General features: G+C 53.2%; 1 protein-coding gene across 3 annotated transcripts in view; it reads left to right on the forward strand.

Moving 5' to 3' along the window:
- Window positions 1-10,056, forward strand: part of CUNH7orf50 (chromosome unknown C7orf50 homolog) — a 129,137-nt gene that overhangs the window by 96,408 nt on the left and 22,673 nt on the right. The window lies entirely within an intron of this gene.

Below are 10,056 nucleotides of genomic sequence, written 5' to 3' on the forward strand. Positions count from 1 at the left end.
TTTGTAAACGGAACACTCACAGGAAAGCCATTTAAAGAAACACATTGTTTGCTGCCTGATTACTTTGGTAGCTATTGTTACAAGTTAAACACTGGAAAAGTTGAAACAAGGACATTGACTCTGCTGTAATTTTTGAGGTGAAACGCTACCCCCCCCCACGGCCACACACACACACACACACACACACACACACACACACACACACACACATATATTCTGGTTCAGGATCTAAGAACGTTTCTGAAAATCGAAGCATGTGAGTTGCACAGCTCAGCATAGACTTGCAAGGTGACGCCGCGGGCTGAGTGGGACACCAGCAGAACTGCAGCCAGTGCTGACCCTCCCTGAAAGGTGCTGTGGCCCAGTGTTCAAGGCTGCACTTCAGCCACCTGCCTTGGCAGGATGGCTTCCTGACTGTGGCTGGGGGCGGGATGTTGGAGGCAGCTTTCTATTCTGGTGGGAGGGCAGGGAGAGCCTCATTCTATCTTGGTCATGAGTTGACAGACCCCTTTGGGCCCACCACGGCCCACACCTGCTGACGTGACACTGACTTGCTGCCCGGCGTGGCACCAGGTCTCTGTGCTCAGAGGTACCAGGTACTGATCTTACCTGCCAGAGTCAGTCATGATCAGCCAACACCAACACCCGAGGGCGTATTCTATGTCAAGTTCTGTTCTAAGTCTCAACCGTCGTTTTGAGGTACATACGTCAGTATTTCATCAAACTTAAGACATGATTAGTGCTCGATAGGCCATTACTTGATGGATTCCTAAAAAGAAGGCCATCTGCTGGTTACATTCTGACACAGTGCTGATTTTAAGGCGCAGCCTGTTAGAGATGATAAAATGAGAGAGTGCTCCTGCAACAATGAGATAGGTCGCCATGTGCATTTCACATTTTATTGTGTAAAGGTAAGCAACTTGCCCCAGGTCACACCGCAGGCCTTGGAGCCGGGATTTGCACCCAGGGGTACTCCGGCTTTTTAGATCAGGGTTTGGGACTTTGGGCCCTCCTAGCAACTTGCCTAAAAGTAAGCTTTGTTATCTCCATGGTATAAATGGCCCAAGACCTCAGAATCCCTGGTCAGAGTCTGCGCAGCCTTTTGGGTCCCTGCCAGGTTCTATGGTTGCTCTGTGGCTGGGGACTGCTGGAGATTAGCTTCCTCTATGCTACTGAACTCTCAGGTCACCGCAGACTGCCTTATCTGCAGGGACTTCCCGACCAAGCAGGCCAGCCTCGTCAGAGAGAATGGCGAAAAGCTCATGTGTGTCCTGGGGAGATCATCAGAGCCACCCTCCACCTGAACCACAATAAATTCTCACAGCTGGGGGTGTAAATGCCTTCCAGAGGCTGCAGCTGTGTACTCAAGGGTCCCAGCCAGCCCCTGTACAAGACTCGGTTGATGGGGGGAGGGAGGGATGGGAGGCACAGATAGGGGTGTAGGAGGTGTGTGGCCCTGACTCAGCATCCCGGCTGCATCCTAGTCTAGTGTTGATGTTTGATGTCACGTGGATGTGGCATCCCCTGCATGACTGGTGAGGGCATTTGAGGGCAGTTATGTGGTCCTGGCCTGGGGCTGTGCTTTTGTGGCTGTGTGTGCTGTGTGTGTGTGTGTTTTGGGGGAGTTGGGGGGGGTGCCCTAGTTGTGCACCACACTCTGCAGCCCACCGTGCTGCCGACGCTCCTGTGATGCAGCTGCATGTCTTACGGAGACATTGGGACCACCTTTCCCCTGCCACATTCAGGCGGGTGGGTAGCTTTCTTGGTTATTCTGAGTGGCAGTCGGGAAGGTCAGCTGCATGGCACCCAGGGATCCAGGGCTGTTGGTCAGGAGCTGGAGAGACCTCACCTGGCCTGGGTCTGTTTGCATTTGGGCTTTCCCAGGGTGGACGGGGGTGGTGGGAAAGGCAAACTGGCATTCCCCTTGGAGATGTACCTTCTCTAGTGATTGTTTGCAGAGTGAGTCTGATCCTGTGTGCCACGCTGATCAAGAACAAGGAATTATTATTATTGAGATGGAATCTAGCTCTGTCGCCCACGCTGGAGTGCAGTGGCGTGATCTTGGCTCACTGCAACCCTGGCCTCCCGGGTTCAAGCGATTCTCCTGTCTCAGGCTCCCAAGTAGCTGGGACTACAGGTGCCTGCCACCATGCAGGCTAATTTTTGTATTTTTAGTAGAGACAAGGTTTCACCATATTGGCCAGGCTAGCCTCGAACTCCTGACCTTGTGATCCACCCGCCTTAGCCTCCCAAAGTGCTGGGATTACAGGCATGAGCCACTGTACCCAGCCGACAAAGAATATTTTACAATTAACTTCCTAGTTCTTGTGAGTGTGGCTTGTGACCTTGTTTGTGGCCTGTTGATTATAAGGCATTAGAGATGATGAAATGAGAGAGTGAGCCTTAGCATAAGTGAGTCTACACTCTGTGAATGTATTAATAAAACTTGGTGTTGTTCAGAGCCCCAGTAACATCAGTAAGGAATTGTGGATGGCCTGAACAGAACCCAGATCTTCTTCCCTGGAGTGTGGCCACCACTTTGCTGTGCAGGGGTCTCCCTCCCTCCACTGCACTCTCTCCAGTCCTTCCCAAATTCCATCCACACGGCTTCCCGCCTGGACCTTTTCCACATTCTGCAGAAGCAGCTGTTCCCATAAGGAAAGTGGGAGATGCCCAGGATGGGTCCTCAGCGTATGGCCCAGCGTTCCGACCTCAGGTTGACCCCAAGTGGCACTGTCCACTGGAGACCTGGCAAGCAGCAGCCACTCATGCATAGAGCGCGGTTGCAGCCGGCACGTCTGCCATTGCTCATCCTCTCAGCCCTGCTCCAAGCTGCGCCTTCTCGATGTTTACGTGTTCTAGACGAAAGACTTTTGTGCGTGTGTGGTTTGTAAATATTTTGTCTTCGTCCGTAGCTTATCTTTTACATCCTCTTAATGAGGGTTTTGCAGAGAAAAGTTTTTTTTTTTTTTCTTTTTAATTTTGGTGAAGTCTGATTTATCGATTTTTTATTTTCCTTTTTCATTTTAAGGATCTGCTTTTAGTTTCACGGCTAAGAATTCCTCAATGACTCCCAGGTCCCAAAGATTTTCTCCTACGTTTTCTTATTAAAGCTTTATAGTTTTACATTTGATATTTGAATGGAAGATCCATTTGAGTTCATTGTGAGGTTTAGGTTGTTTTGTTTTGCAGAATGGAGTGCATTGGTGCAGTCATAGCTCTCTGTAGCCTGAAACTCTGAGGCTCAAGCAATCCTCACTCCTCAGCCTCCTGGGTAGCTGGGAGTACAGGTGCGAGCCACCATGCTTGTCTAATGTTTAAAGTTGTTTTTGCAGAGATGCGGGTCTCACTATATTGCCCAGACTGGTCTCGAACTCCTGGCCTCAAGCAATCCTGCCACCTCAGCCTCCCAACAGCTGGGAATATAAGTGTGTGCTACCATACCCAGCCTGTTTTTTTTTTTTTGTTTTTTTTTTTTTTTTAGAGCACTATTCGGTTCACAGCAAAATTGAGCAGATGATGGAGTTTGCATGCACACACCCTGACACGCATGCACAGCCTCCCCCAATATCAATACCCTCCACCCCGAGTGGTGCATTTGTTACGATGGTGACCTTCACGCCGCATCATGATCACCCAAAGTCTGCAGTTTACAAGAGGGTCCCCTTGGTGTAGCATGCCGTGTGGGTTTTGATAAATGAATATCCCCTGTGCACCCACCGTTACAGCACCACACACAGCAGCTTTGTTGCCCCAAGAGGGCCCTCTGTGCCATCCATTCATTTGTCCCTCCTGACCACACTGACCACCACTCACCCCTTTCCTGTCTCCATGTGGCTACGTGTTGCAGAATGTCAGGCGGTGGGATCCCACAATGTGCCTGTTCGGCCGGCGCCTTTCACTTAGCAGTTTACTGTTACTTTCTCATGTCTTTTCACGGCATGCCAGAACCTTTCTTTTTAGTGCTGAGTAATATCCCAGTGTCTGGACAGACTACGGTTAGCCACTCACCTACTGAACAGCATCGTGGTCGCTTCCGGTCTGGGGCAGTTATGAATAAAGCTGCTCAAAATATCTGTGTGCAGGTTTTTGTGTGAACCTAAGTTTTCAGCTCATGCGTAAATGCCAATGGGCACATCTGCTGAATCCCGTGGCAGGATTTTGCCTACTTTTATAAGAAGCCACTAACTGACTTCCAAAGTGGCTGTGCCATTTTGTCGTCACTTCCCACAGTGGTGAGTGAATCCCTGTTGCTCCACATCCTTGCCTACGTTTGGTGATGTCAGTGTCTGGATTTGGGCCATTGTGACAGGTGTGTGGTGCCACCTCACTGCTGTTTTCATTGACACTCCCTTGCGTCGAAGGATGTGCCATTCTGGTCCCCATGCCTATTTGCCATCTGTAAATCTTCTTTGGTTCAAGGTTTATTGTTTTCCTGTAGATGTCCCATTATTCCAGCACCATTTGTTGAAAAGATTTCTGTCTCCATAGAATTGCCTTTACAAACTTTGCCAGAAATCAGATTGTTCCCTTACTGGGTTTATACCCAGAGGAATAGAAATCACTCTGCCATAAAGACCCAAGACACATGCACACAAATGTGCACTGTAGCACCGTTCACAGTGGCAAAGACGTGACAACAGCCTAAATGCCCACTAGTGGCAGATTGGATAAAGAAAATGTGGTACATACACACCATGGAATACTATGCAGCCATAAAAAAGAATGAGATCCTGTCTTGTGGGAACATGGACGGAGCTGGAGGCCATTGTTCTTAGCAAACTAAGGCAGGAACAGAAAAACCAGAACTGAATGATGAGAACACATGGACACAAAGAGGGGAGCAATCAACACAGGAGTGAACTTGAGGGTGGAAGTGGGAGCAGGGAGAGGAGCCGAAAAAGGACTCATGGGTACTAGGTGTAGTACCTGGGTGATGACGTAATCTGTACCACAAACCCCCATGACACAAGTTTACCTATAGAACAAACCTGCACAGGTACCGCTGACCCTAAAATAAAAGCTAGAGGAAATCACATTGTAACACGGGGCACCTCTTGGGTTCACTGTTCTCTGTTCCTCTGTGTGTCTCCCACTGCCCATGCTGTGCCGCAGCTGTCCGATGTCCCGAAATCAGGCATGCAGCGCCTTCCAGTCATCCTTTTTCGGCACTGTTTTAGCTATCCTTGTTGCTTTGGTTTTCCACATACATTTTAGAATAATCTTGTCTGTACCTACCAAAAAATAAAAAACCCTGGGATTTGTGGTAAGAGCTGTATTAAACCTATACCTCAATTTTGGGAGAATTTATGTCTTTACTATGCTGTCTATTGTGTCCATGAACACAACGTGTCTCTCCATTTACTTTGATTCTTCAAAGTTTCTTCCATCAGTGTTTTGTGGTTTTCAGCGTTTAAGTCCCATACAGGTTTTTGTAAGAGTTACCACTAAGCATTTCCTTTTTGCTGAGTAGTCATCGATGGGGTGTTAGCATGGGAAGGTCAGTTTCTGTGGGTCCACTGCCAGCACCCTGACTCCTGCCTATGGGTCGTGCACTGTGCTGAGCTTACTCACAGTCCCGGGAATTATTTTGTGTATTCTCTGAGATTTCCTGCATCCAGTGTCATGCCACTTGCAAATACAGAGAGTTATATTTCTTCCTCTCTGCTCCTTTTCCCTCCCTGTTGCACTGGCCAGCCAGATGTTGGGCAGCCATGGGGAGGGTAGACACCCTTGCCCTGCTCCTGGCCTCAAAGGGGCGTCTGTGGATGCTCTTCACCTCACTCAGAAGGCACCTCCGTTACCGATTTCCTGGGTGTTCACCACGCATGGGTCTTGACGTCCCTCTGGCCGTCCCTTGCCAGATGCCCCTCTGCATCCATTGTTGTGACCACGTGGTATTTCTTCTGTAGCCTGTTGATAGGCTGGATTATATTGATGGATTTTTAAATACTGAGCCAGCCTTCTGCCTCTGGAGTGAACTCCGCTTGGTCATGGTATGTGATTCTTTTTACGTGCTGCTGAGTAGGATGTTGGCATCCATATTGCTAAAGGATATTACTCCGTACTTTGGTTTTTATCTGGTTTTGGTATCAGGGTTATACTAGCTTCATGGACTGAGTTGGGCTGTGTTCCCTCGTATTGAGTTAGTGGTAACTCTTCTTTCCGTCTGTAATGGACTTGCTGAGACTCTCCATGACCCATGCTGGCACTGCGGGCGCACAGGTTTCCTGCAGAGGGGGGATCCCAGCAGGGTGGTGAGGAGTGTACGGGATTGGTCAGGCAAACAGTGTGATTGGGCAAACTGTGATTGGAGGAAGAATGCTTGGGGCAGAGGCACTGCCCACGCACATGCAGCACCCTGGCATTGCACTTGGCAACTCCCACCAGGGTTTTCTCTCAGGGACCTGCTGGTGTGGTATTCCTGCCCCTGCCTCTCATGGGCGGACTGTAGCAGCCCATGGGCACCACTGTCACCTGGGGGTGCCTGACGGTGTGCACGGGTGGCTGTGGGCTCTGAGGGCCAGGGCCTCTGCTTTCCAGGGCCTCCCCGCCCTCACACCCCCGCAGTGGATTCCTGTGATGGCATAGAAGTGAGTTGGCAGATGGGAGCCTTGATGAGTCCTTCCATGGCACCTCCTCTGCTCTGGCCAACAGCAGACCCACCTGCAGGGGCTTTGCCCCTGGCCCCAGGTGCCATCTCAGAGACTTTATTTCCAGGCGGGCCGAGTGCAAGGGATGTATTAGGACAGCCCCCTGGGCCAGGAGCAGGTCTCTGGCTCTGGCGTCCATTTACCCTGCATTCTCTGGGGCATGGCATGTCTGGGAAGCCACCACAGCAGGATGGCTAATTAAAAGAATGTGTCAGACATAGTTACGTCTTTCTTGAATGATTCAGAAGGCTCCATATGCTCTCAGGGTACCTGGTTTCGAAGGCTAGTTCTTATAACCTGGGTAAGGTTTGGTAACCAGGTTGCTGTCACCCCCTCAGCACATCCCCGCAGCCACCCCCTACCCTCAGCGCCTTCCTGGGTGGTACTTGCCGGCCGTCCCTCTGCCTGGACCACTGTGCCCCCCTGCATGTCTCTGCCCAGGTGCTGCCTGCGGCGCTGTTTCCCTGACCTCCTTCCTCCCCAACCATTTTAAATCTCAGAAGCTAAGCCTGCCTTTAATTTTTCTCCTCAGTACTGCAGCCTCAGCATAGCCTCAGTGGGCCCATGTCTTTGTCTTGTTCTGTGCTGGATAGGCAGCATGTAGAACAGCATCCCATACACGGAAGCAGCTCACCAGGTATCTGGGGTGCCTTCCTTCCCTCTTGGCCCCCTCCTTCTGACCAGGACTTGCCGAGCTGTTGTGGGAGGGGCCTCTAGGGTCTCATTGTGGACTACTGGCCACTGCTGCTTCAAGCCAAGGCCACGTTCAGGTGGCGGGAGGTTCCCTCCTGGCCCCACCCTAACTACTCCACCCTTGAAACTGTACTAGGTACAGGGGACCCTTAGCTAAGCATGGGTGCATGCGTGGGCCGGCGCATTTGTGGAGACAGGTGGATGCGTGGGCCAGCACGTTTGTGGAGGCGGGTGGATGCATGCGCTGGTGCGTTTGTGGAGATGGGTGGATGCGTGGGCCAGCGCCTTTGTGGAGGCGGGTGGATCCATGGGCTGGCACATTTGTGGAGGTGGTTATATGCAGGGTGCAGTAAGCAGCCCTGCACTTGCTGCTCTGTGTTGGGGCCCAGGGGTGTGGTGCAGGAAAGCAGGCACGGTGGCACCTGTCAGGGAGAATCCCACCTGCCCAACGCCTAAAGCCTGTGTGTGGCTTCATGGGTCAGGGGACAGCACAGCCCCACAGACAGGTCACTGGACAGAGCTTAGGAAGGCGCAGCAGCTGGCCCATGTCCACCTTTGCTGGGCTCGGTTTCTCCCCCTGTGAAGTTTAAAGAGCAGGGTGGTTGGGAGCTGAGATGGAGTGGATGGAGTGGATGAAGCCCTTGTGGCCACAGGTCCTCAGCCAGCACCACGTCCCCCTCCCTGTGGGGCTGGTGGCCCAGCCCTGGGGACTGCGCCACCTTCACGAACACGCCCACCCGCACGTCCGCCTCCTCCACGAACACACCAACCCTCACAGGCCAGCTTCTCCCCCGCCTCCTTTGTTCCTGTCTCCCAAAGTAGCCCAGAGCCACCGGCACAGAACTACAGGGGGAAGAAACCTGGTCCCCGGGCTCAGGTGTGGAAGGGGCAGCTGTGCAGGTGGGCGTGTTCATGGAGGGGGCGGCTGTGCGGGTGGGCGTGTTCGTGCAGGGGGCGGCTGTGTGGGTGGGCGTGTTCGTGCAGGGGGCGGCTGTGCGGGTGGGCGTGTTCGTGGAGGGGGCGGCTATGCAGGTTAGTGTGTTTCTGGAGGGGGTGGCTGTGAGGATTGGCACATTCATGGAGGTGGATGGCTGTGCGGGTTGGTGCATTCCTAGAGATGGGTGGATGCACAGGGTTGGCGCATTCCTAGAGACAGGTGGCTGTGTAGGTTGGTGCGTTGGTGGAGGTGGGTAGTTGCATGGGTTGGCGCATTCATGGAGGCGGTGGCTGTGTGGGATGGCGCGTTCATGCTGGGGACAAGATGGGGAGTCAGCACACAAGGCGACTGGGGCTCAGAAGGTCCAGAATTAAGTCCCTCCTGTGAAACCAGTGACTGAGTGTGCATCCTTCTCTGTGAAAGTGGGGTGTGGATGCCTGCAGCGCAGCCACTAAACAGGAACACCGCAGCACAGGGGCCACGGGCAGCAGGCAGGCTGTCCCTTCCTGGCCTCCTCGTGTCCACCAGCTCCGGGAGGCCTCCAGTCCGGCCTTGCCTTCCCTGCTGCCACCACAGAGCAGGCCTCTGCGTGAGGTCACGCCCAGAGGTGGTGAAACGGCCACAAGGAAAACACAGCCAGCCCCAGGCCTGGCTCCTGCCTAGCAGATCCTTATCCAGTGGGGGACTGGGGTGCCCACACCCTCTCCCCAGGCGGGGGTGGACTCCAGGGCAGGCCCCGCAGCCAGGGCACGGTGTGTCCCGGGCCCTGGTGCCCCTGCTGACGCCTAGGGAGGGAGTCTAAGTCCCTCCTCCTCCTGGAACCGGCCCAGCCTCTGGGCTGACAGTGCTAGGGTGGCCAGTTCGGCTTCCTTGCTCCATAAAATTGATCTGCAAGGCAGGCGCCATGGCGCACACTTGTAATCCCAGAGCTTTGGGAAGCTGAGGCAGGAGAATCGCAAGAGCCTAGGAGTTCCAGCCTCCTATGCCAGGCAACATAGTGAGATCCCATCTCTACAAAAACATTAAAAATTAGGCTGGGTGGTGCGCCAGTAATCCCAGCACTTTGGGAGGATAGCTTGGGCCCAGGAGTTGCTGACCAGCCTAGGCAACATGGTGAGACCCCATCTCTACAAAAGGTTAAAAAATTAGCTGAACATGGTGGTGCACTCCTGTAGTCCCAGCTACTTGGGAGGCCGAGGTGGGAGAATCACTTGAGCCCAGGAGGTTAAGGCTGCAGTGAGCTATGATGGTGCCACTGCACTCTGGCCTGGGCAACAGGGCAAGACCCTATCGCCAAAAACAAGCAAAAGCATTGATCTGCAGTCTTAGTCCCAGGGCAAGGAACACACAAGCTGGAAGATATCTAGATGCCCTCTGTGTGGTGACGAAAAGGCTGCGGTGACTTATGCATGTATTCAGCCAGCAGGTAGGGAGCACCTCCCCTTTGCCGGACATGTGGCTGCCCTGGGGGAGCAGGGCCTCTGCCTGCAGGGCCTGGGCAGGGGAGATGGGGCAGACTGGGAGAGGTGGGGGGACATGGAGTCAGATTGGGGGAGAGATGGGGCAGATTGGGGAGATAGCAGACTGGGGGAAATGGCAGAGTGGGGGAGATGGGAGGACATGGAGTCACACTGGGGAAGAGAGGGGCAGATTGGAGAGATCGCAGATTGGGTGAGATGGGGCAGACTAGGGGACATGGGGCACATGGAGTCAGTTTGGGAAAGGGGCAGATTGGGGAGATGGCAGACTGGGGGAGATGGGGCAAATTGGGGG

This window comes from Sapajus apella, unplaced genomic scaffold, assembly GCF_009761245.1.
Source record: "Sapajus apella isolate SASKATOON/1434 unplaced genomic scaffold, GSC_monkey_1.0 scaffold112, whole genome shotgun sequence".
NCBI classification, from domain to species: Eukaryota; Metazoa; Chordata; class Mammalia; order Primates; family Cebidae; genus Sapajus; species Sapajus apella.